Source organism: Megalobrama amblycephala, linkage group LG3 (assembly GCF_018812025.1).
Source record: "Megalobrama amblycephala isolate DHTTF-2021 linkage group LG3, ASM1881202v1, whole genome shotgun sequence".
Classification (NCBI taxonomy): Eukaryota; Metazoa; Chordata; class Actinopteri; order Cypriniformes; family Xenocyprididae; genus Megalobrama; species Megalobrama amblycephala.
In genome coordinates this window covers 17,323,336-17,337,926 of record NC_063046.1, presented here as the reverse complement: position 1 = coordinate 17,337,926, position 14,591 = coordinate 17,323,336, and the positions used below count along the sequence as shown (strand labels likewise).

At 36.0% G+C, this 14,591-nt stretch overlaps 1 protein-coding gene across 5 annotated transcripts in view; it reads right to left on the bottom strand.

Annotated features, from left to right (window-relative positions):
* apba2b (amyloid beta (A4) precursor protein-binding, family A, member 2b) overlaps positions 1–14,591 on the bottom strand; it is a 98,215-nt gene that overhangs the window by 58,064 nt on the left and 25,560 nt on the right. For 4 of the 5 annotated variants that reach the window (XM_048184343.1, XM_048184342.1, XM_048184346.1 and 1 more), the window contains exon 2: positions 11,542–11,580. The exons of the other annotated variant lie outside the window; for it this stretch is intronic. The gene's annotated coding sequence lies outside the window, so the exon portion shown is untranslated. The remainder of the gene's footprint in view (positions 1–11,541; positions 11,581–14,591) is intronic. 5 annotated transcript variants of the gene reach the window in all.

The window sequence follows — 14,591 nt, the reverse complement described above, 5'->3', positions numbered from 1 at the left end:
TGAAGACATTGAGCTGGTTCAGGTGCGTTTGGTTAGGGTTGAGGCTAATTTCTGCAGTGTTAGAAATTGCCCCCATACCCATAAATAGGGCACTATTTGAGGGAACAGCCATTTGTAGTGCTGTCTGAAACCATAGTCGATGTTAGCGAGTGCACTCAGTCAATCCCATAATGCATTGCAATAACGAGTGTAGAACCAATGTACACTCAACGGCTAGAGAATATTCACAATGCACTGTGAGGGTCACGCCGAATGAATTGCCACGTCATGCCAGAAGCACGCCCGCCCGCAGCTGAATCATCCATCTATCCATTTTCTAATGTGCTAGTCTCATGTGGGTACAGCATAATATCATACAGATATAAATTTCTTTTAAATAAATTATTAAATTAATTGTTTAATTAATGTTTATACATGCTAGTTTCCATAACAGAGTTCAAGATAAATCTTTTCATTATACTGGAGCTGCCAGTTTCTAATGATTATTAAACAGCAAGCACAAACTATGCACCAGCCGAATTCACTCACTCATTTTCATTCACTACTTTAAGTGAACTATATTAGTTGACTAATGTAGGGAATAGTGAATGAGGGTATAAGCGGCGATTTCGAACACAGCCTGGGGCTCCTGAAGAAGAGCTGAAGACCTTTAATTTACACCTTTGATCTTCAACTTGCTTAATCTCAAAACAAACTCAATTCAAAACAACATTTAGATAAGAATATGGAAGGTCCATAAAAAAAGCCTTCCTTATTCAACTTACGGAACGAATGCAGCGCCAGTTCCGTTTTTTTCCATAAGGTGAATAGGGTAGGACATACAGCATAAGCTTTTTGAAGAATACGGAAAGTGGAAGCACTTGCAAGCCGATCATTTGTGTTTATAAAGCATATACAGTTGCATTTTTTTTTAAGAAAATGGCCGATCGTTTCGCTGGATAAGAGCCTTATTCCTCGTCTGGTATCGTTTAAAGCCCTTTGAAGCCGCACTAAAACAAATTTTGACCTTCAACCGTTTGGAGAACATTGAAGTCCACTATAAGGAGAATAATCCTGGAATGTTTTCATCAAAAACCTTAATTTCTTTTCGACTGAAGAAAGACAGAAAAAACATCTTGGATGACATGGGGGTGAGTAAATTATCGGGAAATTTTCATTCAGAAGTGAACTAATCCTTTAAGATTTTACTGTAAAGTTTCACAAGAATCTATCATAGTGATAACAATGATAGTGAATATCATTAATGTTAATTATCTAACATTATTAATAGTAGATAGAAAAATATATGCCATCAGCTTAACATGAAGTAAATATTGTGCATATCATATTTTAAAGGTCCCGTTCTTCGTGATCCCATGTTTCAAACTTTAGTTAGTGTGTAATGTTGTTGTTAGAGTATAAATAAAATCTGTAAAATTTTAAAGCTCAAAGTTCAATGCCAAGCGAGATATTTTATTTAACAGAAGTCGCCTACATCGAACGGCCAGTTTGGACTACATCCCTCTACTTCCTTCTTTAATGACGTCACTAAAATAGTTTTTTGACTAACCTCCGCCCACAGGAATACACAAGAGTTGCGTTTGTAGAGTGTGTTTGTCGCCATGTCGTCGAAACGCTGTTATTTTCATCCCGCAGTCCAATCACTAGGTCTGATTCCGGCTCAAATTTATAGGGTAAAATTAAAGACATGTTTACAATAACACTGAGCGCGTGCATCTCCACGTTATGATAAGAGGCGTGACCTTTCCGGGCAAGGAGCGCTAAGCTGCTGTCGAATCACAACACAGGAACCGCTGGCACAATCAGAACTCGTTACGTATTTCTGAAGGAGGGACTTCATAGAACAAGGAAGTCATCAGCCCGTTTTTATGACAGTGGAAACAGCGGTATACAGATAAGTAAATTATGTGAAAAATACTGTGTTTTTTTACACGCGAAACATGAACACGTTATATTGCACACAAAAAAAACACGAAAAACGGGACCTTTAATAATTTTTAATAGAACAATTAAAATACAAAAGCCAATAATTTAATTTTGGAAACAACATGTCCTTACATTAATACTATTGTGCCATTTCACCATTATACTTTAGGAAGTGGGCTCCTCACAATCATCATATTTGATGGGCCCTGGCATCAACAACTTTGAAAAGCTTACAAGGGGTTAGATTTTGTATCCAAAATATCAAATTATTTTTCTGTTTGCTCATATAATACCAGAGAACTGGATTCATTTGCAACAACATTTGTGTTCCGAATTAAACTAAATTGCCTAAATGACTAACAAAAAGATAACAAAAGAAATATGATAGTCTGCCTGAGCACACACTGTATATTTTTGTAAACACTCACCCGCACACAATTTGCACTAGATCGCAACATGAATAGCATCTAGATCTGATACACAGAGATCATCTGCCTATTTCATGCATCTACGGATGTTGTTTTAAGGTGAATTATCTTTAAGTATAACAAAATGACATATCAAGCAGGCAGCTGAGAGTATGTTTCTCTTTAAGGCACCAGTAATAAGCCATCCTACAGCATCTGAATTGATTCTGTATGCATTTGAAAGCATATGTGTGACGGCAAAGCAACAGAAACTTCTCGTTCTCTCCACATTCAGTCTGACTGCTCTGCACCAAATGCACGGATTAAGAGCCTATCATCACTGCGGGGAGCGTAACATCAGTTTACACTGAGGCTTTTCATGGCTCCTGTTCATTAAATAGCCAGATCTTTTTTTTTCTTTTCTTTTCTTTTTTTTTTTTTTTTAACACCCTTTCTGAAGCTTTTAAAGACTTTTTTACAAAAACTCATACAGTCACTGGTCTAAATAATACAACAAAAAAAAGTCAACCCCACTGTTATAAACAGCGGGCTGGTGTGTGATGAGGTCCAACATGGCTGCCGTCCTTCTGGGTGCTCTGTCAGTTTGATGTTGACGGATTGAAAGTATCCGAAGAAGATTATGAGCCTTGGCTTAGATCTTAGGGTGAATCACAACACTATCTTGCTCTTTCAAAGCATTCGGCAGGACGGCTAACTGCCATAAGCGCAGCAAGTGCAGTCTGAATTGAATCCCTTCTCTCTGCATCCATCCACTAATCCTCTTTTGCACTTGATCAATCATGAGCTTGGCCAAACCCAATCACAGAACACACTGCAAAGAAACTGAAATGAGAGAGGAAAAATGTGTCTGTCCAACCAAAATCCCCCTTGAGGTTGTTTCAGTCACAACCAGTTTGCACCAGTTACAATAGGCCGTGTTGAACAGATGTTTCATGAGGATAGGAAGATGTTTTCATTTCATTAGGTTAATATAATGTAATCCATTAACAACAGCAGCGCATTTAGGTGTAATGTTTACTCTCGCCAGCAAGAGTTTTACGCAGTTTTATTGTTTACAAAGGATAATAAGTTTCACTGAACATAATGCAGCCTAAATAGGAAAAGAACTGACAATGAACAAGGGAAACATGATAAAGATAACAAGAACAGAAGAATTGACTGAAGAGAATAAATCAACAGGACCATTTGGTGCTTTCAGTCATGTCAGAAGGATTGTATTTACGAGTTGAGCACACATCACCTAAAGTCACAATTACCAGTGAGAAAATCAATACTTTCTTTAAACCCAGACTGACCAATCCTACCTTAACATCTACCATTTTCTCAGACTTGTATTAGAAAAGCTGGTCTATACAACAGGATCTGTGTGTTTGGACAATTTTAAAAGCAAAATTGTTATATGAGTCATTCAACGTATCCAGAGAAGATACAAGCAGTATTCTTTTCCAAATATCCAAATAAATGTTTAGAAGTTCAAACGTTAAAGTCACCACAGTTACAAGTTACAAATTACTGCCAAAGTCAGAAAAACAGCACATTAAAAATGTTTTCTAATATCGTTCCATCTTAAGAATGATATCTAATCATATTTTACCACTTTATGAGAACATTTTATAGAAAATCACACAACTCACAGAAATCTCTAGTTCATTCCAAAATGGTGTTCTATGAAGCTTGTCTGAGTAACTAAGGAAGTGAAGAACAGCAATAATGCAAAATTGTAAAATACATAGAGTGCATCATTTGCTCTTCATCATTTTGCATTAGTGCTTGAAAAGCTTCCTGCCTGGAGGTGAAAAAGTGAGAGAAAAATATAAAATTGTTCAGTGAATCCATTTTATTAAATTCACTTGAATGCACATCTTGTCATTACTACTATTTCCAAACTCATAACTGCCCAGGAGAACTTGAACGTAACACATGACTAAAGACAAACCTGAGAACAACAACTAGACAAGACAAGAAAATGGAAACAGAATGTCAATACACAAAACCATTCCATTAGACAAATTCCCTCCCCAAATTAAAATATAAAACACTAATCTACTGAACCACTGTTACAGTATTGTCTTTTTTCAATGAAAGTCTTCGGAGGAGGGCAGCCTGCATGCCTCCATTTTCAATTTCCATCCATCAGAAAATATGGCAGAAAGGGCACGAGGCAGCACAGCGGGACACACCAGCACGTTTTGCATTTTTGTCTCTATCTGTATGCAAATTCTTCTATTATTGCTTGATTTGTAAGACCAAGGGCAGTAACACATTTCATCAAATGCTACATTTCCCCACCTACTGACGCTTTGCTCTGAATAATGTACAAGCCCAGAGAAATCCAACGGAAAGCAACAGAATCAGTGTTCTGCAAAACAGTACCACTAATTTACAATCAACAAGAACAAATAACATTTCAAGGTACATACAGTGGCATAAGAACATGGAGTATGAGAAACACTTTCTGCTCCAACTGAAAAATCAAAAATTCGAATATAAAAATCTAAAAAACTTGTGAGCATCCAAATGCCGATTCATCAGATATCATCCAATCATCAGAGTACACGCCAGTGTTTCCATGAAGTCCATTTCAAAAAATGACTCTTATGAACTAGATCATTTTAATGAGTCCGTCAACAGATTCACAAAGCATCTGCAAACTCATTCATGAGTAAATGGTTTGAATCAGATCAGACTCGGAGGAAAAGTTCAAAGCTTCTACTGAATCGTCACTGAGTTCACAACTGAGTTACCTCACTGAATCATTTTTAGATTATGCCCTATCAAAATGAACCAGGAATTTTACATTTACTTCAGGTTTGACTTCTATTGAATGGCATGTTGGAACCAAAATCATCACAGTGTTTTAATGGTTCGCAATGAGCAAATTTTCAAAATCTCTATCTCTTCACATTCTCTATGAAAAAACCTTCAAAATGTTGACCTGTTTGAAGCTCGATAGAGCAAAGTGAATTTTGAGAAAAATCAAGTTTTCTGAAGGTTACAAAACAAAATCATCTAGCAGCCATACCTTAAAATCCCTGGTAATAACACCAAATTTGGCACAAACCAAGTCAAAACCCATATCTATAGGAAAAAAATATATATTCAACTTTTTTCCATGATTCCACAATTGTTTGATTAACATTAATGAAACAGACCGCCTATATACTAAGACCTACTGTACCAAAAGGATTTAATATAATGTTACACATCATATGTTTTTCCCCAGCAGTTCACTTAAAGGTGCCATCGAATTGAAAATTGAATTTACCTCGGCATAGTTGAATAACAAGAGTTCAGTACATGGAAAATACATACGTTGAGTTTCAAACTCCATTGTTTCCTCCTTCTTATATAAATCTCATTTGTTTAAAAGACCTCCGAAGAACAGGCGAATCTCAACATAACACCGACTGTTACGTAACAGTCGGGATCATTAATATGTACGCCCCCAATATTTGCATATGCCAGCTCATGTTCAAGGTATTACACAAGGGCAGCCAGTATTAACGTCTGGATGTGCACAGCTGAATCATCAGACTAGGTAAGCAAGCAAGGACAATAGCGAAAAATGGCAGATGAAGCAATAATAACTGACATGATCCATGATAACATGATATTTTTATTGATATTTGTAAATTGTCTTTCTAAATGTTTTGTTAGCATGTTGCTAATGTACTGTTAAATGTGGTTAAAGTTACCATCGTTTCTTACTGTATTCACGGAGACAAGAGCCGTCGCTATTTTCAGTTTTAAACACTTGCAGTCTGTATAATTCATAAACACAACTTCATTCTTTATTAATCTCTCCAACAGTGTGTAATGTTAGCTTTAGCCACGGAGCATACTATCAAACTCATTCAGAATCAAATGTAAACATCCAAATAAACACCATACTTACGTGATTAGACATGTTGCATGACGAACACTTTGTAAAGATCCATTTTGAGGGTTATATTAGCTGTGTAAACTTTGTTCATGCACTGTTTAAGGCAAGCGCGAGCTCCGTGGGCGGGGAGCGTGAGCATTTAAAGGGGCCGCAGCCTAAATCGGCGCATATTTAATGATGCCCCAAAATAGGCAGTTTAAAAATTAATAAAAAAAAATCTATGGGGTATTTTGAGCTGAAACTTCACATACACATTCAGGGGACACCTTAGACTTATATTACATCTTTTAAAAAGACGTTCTATGGCACCTTTAAGACATAACTGATAATGTTTGCGTGAATACTCGCCAAGACAGATTTTTTTAAATACTGTAAAGGCCCTGATATACTTCAAATAAAATTGAAGAATGAACTTAAGTGACATCATTTCGAACAAAATCAGGCCGAAACGAAGTTTGTTTGGAGTTTTGGAAGTTCGAAACAGCTTGCCAAAGCGAACTTTCTGGTCCATTGCCATTACGTAAGGTAGGTGTGCGCTGAGGATCCGCCTTCTTTCACTCTGAAAATCTATTTTAAATTTCATTTCTCCTCTTGAGTCCATAGAAATCAGACATTCGCGAGTGAAAACATGAACACTGGAGAGCTGCTTAGCTGCTTTATAGTAGAAAGTTGTACTTCTGATGAAATGAAAGACTGACACTGTTTTCCATGTCTAATACGGTAAAACTGCTTGATTTTAATAATATAAACGATTGTTATAAACGATTGTTATAATATAAACGCGACGTGACTTTACTGGAGTTCTGAATTGCAGAGCTTGTGCAAACACGTTGCCATGATCAGATGCTTTTCTTATGCTTTATTAAAAAATAGTTTCTCAATTTTGTTGTGTTTATTTTGTTATTGAGAGTAAAGGACACAGCACATATTTACATATTCCTCTAACCGTCACTCTCGGCAGTGTGGGTGGCGTCAGATGTTTGATCACAGTATATCGCTGCTCACGTATTTCGAACTTCGTTTTACCGCTGAACGAAGAATGAAAAAGAACTTCACTTGAAGCATGTCGGGGCCTTAATTCTGTGTTAATGTGTTTATCAGGATCGCGTGCTGTCCGAGGAGCTGGCCATCATAGACTCTGCAGTGAGTACCACTTGGTCTGAGGCGCTCTTGTGCGCGAGCTTCGGATCTGTCAGTCAGCGTGAGTAAGATCATTTTGTTTAGCAGCATGAGCATGAGTTTGAAAATCACATTTCATTGGTTCAGACTCATGCCATCGAGAATTCGCTATGAATATTAACAAAGTTGGAATTCTGTGCTTTAAAGGTGCCCTAGAACTTTTTTTAAAAGATGTAATATAAGTCTAAGGTGTCCCCTGAATGTGTCTGTGAAGTTTCAGCTCAAAATACCCCATAGATTTTTTTTTATTCATTTTTTTAACTGCCTATTTTGGGGCATCATTAGAAATGAGCCGATTCAGGGTGTGTGGCCCTTTAAATCCCGTGCTCCACGCCCCAAGAGCTTGCGCTTGCCTTAAACAACATAAAAAAATTCAAACAGCTAATATAACCCTCAAAATGGATCTTTACAAAGTGTTCGTCATGCAGCATGTCTAATCGCGTAAGTACAGTGTTTATTTTGATGTTTACATTTGATTCTGAATGAGTTTGAGGCTATGCTCCGTGGCTAGCGGCTAATGCTACACTGTTGGAGAGATTTATAAAGAATGAAGTTGTGTTTATGAATTATACAGACTGCACGTTTTTAAAAATGAAAATAGCGACGGCTCTTGTCTCTGTGAATACAGTAAGAAACGATGGTAACTTTAACCACATTTAACAGTACATTAGCAACATGCTAATGAAACATTTAGAAAGACAATTTACAAATATCACTAAAAATATCATGTTATCATGAATCATGTCAGTTATTATTACTCCATCTGCCATTTTTTGCTATTGTCCTTGCTTGCTTACCTAGTCTGTTGATTCACCTGTGCACATCCAGACGTTCTGTCTAATGCCTTTCATAATGTTGGGATCATGGGCTGGCATATGCAAATATTGGGGGCGTACACCCCGACTGTTACGTAACAGTCGGTGTTATGTTGAGATTCGCCTGTTCTTCGGAGGTCTTTTAAACAAATGAGATTTATATAAGAAGGAGGAAACAAAGGAGTTTGAGACTCACTGTATGTCTTTTCCATGTACTGAACTCTTGTTATTTAACTATGCCAAGGTAAATTCAATTTTTGAATCTAGGGCACCTTTAAAACGTTACCAGCATTTTTCATGGTCAAAGGAAAAGTACTCTTCTCAGAAAACATACAAATAAAGATACTTTTAGATGTTTAATTGCTATTTGGAGCATTGGGATCGCTAGACGAGGGCTTAATGAACTAATTTTTGTGAAAACCTCAATTTCGACCTAAATTTACATTTTTCACTTGTTTTGCCTATAGCTCGAAATTAGCCCATGTGCATTCCTACTCATTTTGCCAGCACGGGTCAGAAATACATGAACAAAAACCTAAATTATCATAGTCTATATACAAAAAAAAAAAAAAACCTATATAAAAATGACTCTTAAAATTAACACTAAACACATCAATAATAATCAAAAACAATATATTTCTTATAACTTAAATAGTCATAGTCTAAAACTTCCCTCGACTACAACAAGATTTAGATAAATTGTTGCCCTAAAATTAAAATTCATGCCCCTCCCCCTCCCATCCAAAGAGACTGTGAATTGTCTTTGCTCAGAAATCATCCATTCAACCTCTATGATCTCCCTTCGTTGACAGACGGAAGAAGAGACGCAACAGAAGACTCAATCCTCTTTTGCCTTCACAAAGAGCCTCCTCAGTCTGACCCCGCCCTATGCTGCCTCGAGTAAACCAGTACAGGTCTCCATCTCTGCCCTTTTCTAAAGCACTCAAACAAAAAAAGCCACAGTGCTAAAAGAATGCATTTTTCCTTCACATATACTCATGAAATATTTTTGAGTAAAGATGATGAATACATGATGAGAAGTGAGGTGTTTGGACAGCCGTACCTCTCTGTGATCCTTCCTGCACCCCATTACATCTTCAAAGACATTTCCCACGATACTGCAACCCTACACCAACCCCATCGCCAACACAGGTCCTCTGAGCATAGATTAGCATGTGCTGGCCCCTCCCCCACAACTCTTATTGCATCCTCACTCCTTATTATATGGTACAAGGCCAGGCATGTCAACAGTAGCTTGAGCAGTTGAACACTTACAGAATGAAGTTAAATACAGACAACAGATGAGTGTTATTCTTGGTTGTAAGCTACTCAGAATTGATTTGAGAATGCTTTTTAAGTTCCAATTAATCAACTCGATTTGAATTGAGGTATCAAACAGAATGCAGAATTGCAATTTTATAAGTATAATTTTTTCATTAGAATTAAAATGTAAGTAGGGGTGTGCGATATAACGATTTTTGATCGTGGACGATTAAAATGTCTCCACGATCTGCTTCTGAAGAAATATCATAGTATCGTGCTACAGTGCTTTCTATCAGTTGCAGTTCCAGCGCCTTGCCTTGCCGGTTAAACTTTCCTTTCGCGTTCTGATACGCTGCTCTGACATGCGTTTTTCAGAGCGCGTTCACTCGAAGTGCACAGGCACTAAAGCCTGTCAAACAGCGCCTCAGTTAATACTATCAGTTAATAATAGTTAATACTATTGACTTCCATGGTAGGAAAAACATAGTCACTGTGGACCAGCAACTGTCTGGTTACATTCTTTAAAATCACTTTTATTTTCAACAAAAGAAAGAAACTCATTAGGGTTTAAAACAACTTGACAGAGTAAATGATGGCAGATTTTGGGGTGGTAACTATCTAACTAATAAGAATCAATGTATAATTTATACAGTGAAGTATAACAAATAATAGTGTTAACAAATAATAACAAATTACAGATAAAAAACAATGACATTTTTATCTTCGCCACTTTGGCCTAAATGTCTGCCATTTTTAATTTTATTTTATATTTTGTTATTTTGTAAGGCTTTGTTTTTAAAATAGGGAAATTAGTTTGGCTGTAATGCTTAGTCACTTGCAAAATAGTAAAAACAACATGAAGAATCGTGATAAAAATCGTGAATCGTGATTTTCCTGAAAAAAATAGTGATATGATATTTTTGCCATATCGCCCACCCCTAAATGTAAGTGTCATTTTTAACTAAAGGGAAATTCGTCAAGATGATTGTTGAATGATGGCTTGAAAAAGTCTTGTATAACATTTATAAAATCGACCTTACAGGCAGACAAACATCGATCTGCTTGAAATGTCACACACACACATATATATATATATATATATATATATATATATATATATATATATATATATATTTTAATACTGTATTTTTAATTAAATAAATGTAGCCTTGGTAAGCAGACGAAACTTCTTTTAAAAACATTAAAAATCTTAGTGGTTCCAAACTTTTGGACTGTACTGTATATATATATATATATATATATATATATATATATATATATATATATAAATTTCTTTCAGTTTCTTTTTCTTTCTTGGCTCCAAACATTTATAAATTGAATGCACATTTATATTATATATATATATATATATATATATATATATATATATATATATATATATATATATATATATATATATATTATAGAATCCTGAAAAAAAGTATTACAGTTTCCACAAAAATATTAAGCAGCACAACTGTTTTCGTCATTGATAATAATAAGAAATGTTACTTGAGCACCAAATCAGCATATTAGAATGATTTCTGAAGGAACATGTGACACTGAAGATGCTGAAAATTCAGCTGCCATCACAGCAATAAATTACATTTTATAATATATTAAAACAGAAAACAGTTCTTTTAAATTGTAATAATATTTCACAATATCACTGTTTTTACTGTATTTTTGATCAAATAAATACAGCCTTGGTGAGCAAAAAAACAGTGAACAATCGTAATCAATCCATAAATACATATTAAGTGCAACTTTCTGTAAGTGGCATATATGTTTAACAGATCTATGAACCAGAGTAGAAGAACACTTCATTTCCCATGCCATTATCTGTTGAATTTCTCTCAGATCAGTTCCACTTCCTGTAATTTCCACATCTTTAACAAACTTCACCTACCATAGCATTTTATCATGTTTGAAAACCATTCCTTATAATTTAAAAGAAGGTCTGACTATGATGCTCAAACAAGGGATACATCCATCTGTCATAATTGCCATATGCACAGAGAGCATTCTCATTTTAAGAGACACTTACCGACTGTTGTGGGGTGAAGAATATCTCTCAGGCACAAAACTAGAAGAGAAAAACAAAGAGATGAATAAGAACATCACGACTGCACACATAGAACACGTCAATCTGTCCTCACCTGCTAAATAAAATTAAGCATTTTGTTAATAAAATAGTATGATTAATATTGTTTCTAATGTTGCAAACTGAATAAGAAAAGCACATTGTATTAAAGGGTTAGTTCACCCAAAAATGAAATTTATCCCATAATTTACTCACCCTCAAACCATCCTAGGTGTATATGACTATCATCTTTCAGATGAAAACAATCAGCTATATTTAAAAATATTCTGGCTCTTCCAAGCATTATAATGGCAGTGAATGGGGGCCACATTTTGTAGCCCAAATAAATGCATCCATCCATCATAAAAGACGGCTCCAGGGGGTTAATAAAAGCTTCCTGAAGAGAAGCAATGGGTTTTTGTGAGAAAAATATTCATATTTAAAACTTTATTAATTATAATAACTAGCTTCCAGCCCATACGCATCGACGCACCATATGGAAGACGCCCATACGCATCGATTTGCAGACCTCTGAAGCAACGCATGAAGTATTGACGGATGCAGAAGCGCAGAGGATAGAGCAAAACAAAACACTCATCACGAATTAGAAGTCTAAAATGAGAAATGAAATAAATGTCAGAGGATTTTGATATAAGAGAAGAGAAGCATGAGTTTGTTGCCCAGCCCTGTTTGTTTGAACCGTGAGAGGCGTCTAAGGTTACGCTACTCCTACATCCTGCGTCATATAAACCTAGGATAGCTTGAGGGCGAGTAAATCATGGGATAATTTTCATTTTTGGGTGAACTATCCCTTTAAAGACACACACATACACATATACGCAACTGTGTCTTCTAGTCACTACAATTTCTAGTAAATGGTCACACATCATAAGTGAAAAAAGACAGCTGAGAGTTTGATTGACACATGTCTTTGACATCTAGTGTTTAAGGAAAAACAGGAAGCTCATTTTCACTGGCATGTCTCACACTTTGACTCTGTTTGGAGCCGAGAGTTGATTTGCGTGCCATGATTACTGAGCACCAGCTCACAAAGAGGCTGATTCAATCAACAGTGCCACTGCTCTGGCACACTCTGAAGAGGGAGGAGGAGAAACAGGGGCGTCCCATCCGAGACATGTGATGCAGAGCAGACTCTCCGTCTTTCCTCTCCTCCTGACAGTGTCACTTGTTCTCCTGTGGGGGTGCTTCTACACGAGCAGATGTTTTTCATTAGATAAGACTGATAATGACACCTCACATGTCCCCCACAGACTTGGGTGACTTTGGCAGTAATTTATACACCTAATTGTAGAAATGTCCTATAAATTTGTCTATTTCCTAAGGGACATGCGTCTTCCAGACGGACCGAGACAAACAAAAATCAGATCTGATGTGAAGTGACGTCGTCACACCCTATTTTCCGCACCTGCTCCAAACACAATGAGGAGAAAATTCCCATCAGCTATGATCAACTGAGAGAGATGAGAACATCTTTATTTAACCAATAGAGAGCTCCCAAGGAAATAAAGGCTTTGAGGCTTACGGTTAATGAGTAATATAGCATCAGTTGTTGAGGGAAATGGGAAAAATGAAATGACGAGGAGTTGTTTGCACAATTTGACATCTTTTTGACATCTTGCTGGCAGATGCTGCTCTTTCAAATGCAGTTCAACAGCTACTGGTAAATCCACAGTGATAAGTAGTGTAAGAGGATTCAGCTCTATGGACAGATGGAAAAATTGAGAGGAAGACGAAATATGTGCATGCTTTCTCTGCATTTTGAAGGAATACTCCCAAAAATAAAAGTTCTGTCATCTCTGACTCTCATGTTTTACAAAACCTGTTCTTTCTTCGGAGGAACACAATAGGGACACAAAAATGTTCCAGACTGTGGATGCTGCTCATTTACATACAATGAAAAATAGTACTTAAATCACACAGGCTGCATTTATTTGATCAAAAATACAGTATAAACTGTATAATTGTGAAATATTATAATTTAAAATAGCTTAATATAATTATATATTAATAATATGCATACAATATAATATAAAATGTAATTTATTCCTTTTATGGATCCTGAATTCTCAACCATTACTCCAGTCTTCAGTGTCACATGATCCTTAATAAATCATTCTAATATGCTTATTTGGTGCTCAAGAAACATTTATTATTATTATTAATGTTGAAGATGGTCCTATTTTTGTGGAAACCATGATAAATTTTTTCAGGATTCCTTAATGAAAATAAAGTTCAATTGAAAAGCATTTATTTGAAACAGAAATCTTTTTTAACATTGTCACTTTTGATCAAAGTCTTTATTTGTGTTTTGTTTTTGGGCACAAAAAGTATTCTCATAATTACCTTGACAGTGGTGATTAAATTGCTGTCTATGGAGGGGTCAGAGAGCTCTTAGATTTCATCCAAAATATCTTAATTTGTGTTCCAAAGATGAACGAAGGTCTTAAAGGTTTGGATCGACATGAGGGTGAGTAATTAATGACAGAATTTTCATTTTTGGGTGAACTAACTCTTTAAAGTGGTGGTTGATTATGATTTCACTTTTTAACTTTAGTGTGTTGCTGTTAGAGCATAAACAACATCTGCAAAGTTAGGATGCTCAAAGTTCAAAGCAAAGGGAGATGTTTTCTTTTAAAGAATTCTCTGTTTAAGGACTACAACAAACGGCTGGTAGGGACTACAACAAGCTTCTTCCTGGGTTGGTGACATCACTAACCCTAAAATTTACATAAAACCTGCCCCCGAGAACATGCAACAAAGGGGTGAGGCCATGATATTGCAATACAGTTCGTAACAAAGCAATAGCATGGCATAAAAGCAAGATGACAACATGACAAGTTATAGCCATAATTAAACAAAACTATACCTGTTCTAACTTCATGCAGCATATATTCTGTGGCTCTGTAGGCATCTTACAACAGTTCCTACATGAGCATTTTATAGATTATCATGACAGAATATGCTAATCAATGACTTTAAGATAGTTAACTCCA